General features: G+C 40.1%; 1 pseudogene; it reads left to right on the top strand.

The window, feature by feature from the left end:
* Window positions 1–1,131: 1,131 nt before the first annotated feature.
* On the top strand, window positions 1,132–1,282 carry LOC112548205 (annotated as a pseudogene).
* The last annotated feature ends 295 nt before the right edge of the window (window positions 1,283–1,577 follow it).

Raw genomic sequence — 1,577 nt, 5'->3', positions numbered from 1 at the left:
AGGTACAGACATGTTTGGGACAGTCTGAATCAGCAGGGAGGAAGGAATGAAGCTTGGGGAGAAGGGAATTGAGCAGGGAGTTCTTTCCCCTCACCTTCCAGACCCTGACATGAACCTCAAAATTCCCCAAGTCTCATTATTTCTCTGGGGTCAGCAAATATGCATGTAATCCACTGGCAAAAGTATTCATCTCCATCTCATCCTAGCCCAAACTGTTTATTGTTTATACCATGAATTCAAGTGGCAAATGCCTGCAGTGGAGCAAAGGGTCCCACAATCCTGGGGACCCTTTCAAATGAGTTTCCTTTTTCTTTTTCTGTTTTTTTTTTAAATAAAAACAGACAAAAAGTCTTAAGAAATGTATATATATACACAAGTCAAACATTATTTTAAAAGAACATTGTTAATGTTTCAGAGACAAGCTCTCAGGAATTATGAAATACAACAATTAAAGTTGCCTTTGTAACCTTAATTGAGCCTCTCTTTGTACATGCATTATAATACAATTTTTAATTACAGCATCCTATTTGTTTCTACATGGCCCCCATCTCATTTAGCGTACAGATTGGATGGGGCTTACTTAATGAGATGTTATTCAATATTCTGTTGTATCTTTATTGCTCACTGTCTCTCCATGTCTTATTTACTTCACACAATTTAAACCCTCCTCTGAAAACAGAATCAGTAATTTTCTCATAGGCTTTATATGGCACTCATCCCTGTAATATCTGCATGCTTCACCAATATTAATTCATTTTCACAACACCCTTGTGAGCTTAGGAGCATTATCATCCATTTACAGGTGGGCAATTGAGATTCAGAAAGATTAAGGCAAAAAATATCCAAGGATTTTAAGTACCAAATTTGAGGTGCCCACAACCTGACTGGGCATCTCAGATGCTCCAAGACTAGCTCCCATTGACTTCAGTTACACCTATGAGGGCTCAGCACTTCCATAAATTGGATCTCAGATTCTAAAGTCAGGCACCCAGAAAATGGCAAACACAATTCCCCTGAGAAGTTTGGTTTAAATCATGTGTTCAGTATCCCATAGTTAATACATAGCAAAGATCCAACTCCAGGGCAGTATTTAATGGCTTTAAGCATGAGGCCATCCTTTCTCTTCCTGCAATCCCTACAGGGAAGATATCATGATTAGGAAGATAGTTTTGCCAAGGGTGAGGGTCATCTTTGCATTTCAGGTGTGCAACAGACCCCTGCAATTTTTCACAAAAGCAAGAAACTCAGCTGCATGATTTGTGATAATGAGGGACTACCCTGATGCACAGTCAAACAAAAGATGACCTGCAACATGTTGCTCCTAATACACTTTCCCCTTCCCTTCCCCTTGTTTCTACCCACCTTCTGAATTCCACATGCAATAAGACAGGAATCTCATGGCCAGCGGCCTCTTTTCCTACAAAACCCTGATTTACCTCCAGAAACTCCATTTTGCACACTGACTGGGAGACGAATCCTGTGGAAGAGATAGTAAATGATCATGTCATGAAAGACGGCCATGTATACTGCACAATATGGCTGAATTAAGGCTCCGTAGGGCTCTTTGATTATGCCAT

Source organism: Alligator sinensis, unplaced genomic scaffold (genome assembly GCF_000455745.1).
Source record: "Alligator sinensis unplaced genomic scaffold, ASM45574v1 scaffold1254_1, whole genome shotgun sequence".
NCBI lineage: Eukaryota > Metazoa > Chordata > Crocodylia > Alligatoridae > Alligator > Alligator sinensis.
The sequence above is the reverse complement of the archived record's forward strand: the minus strand, read 5'-3'. Positions and strand labels throughout refer to the sequence as shown.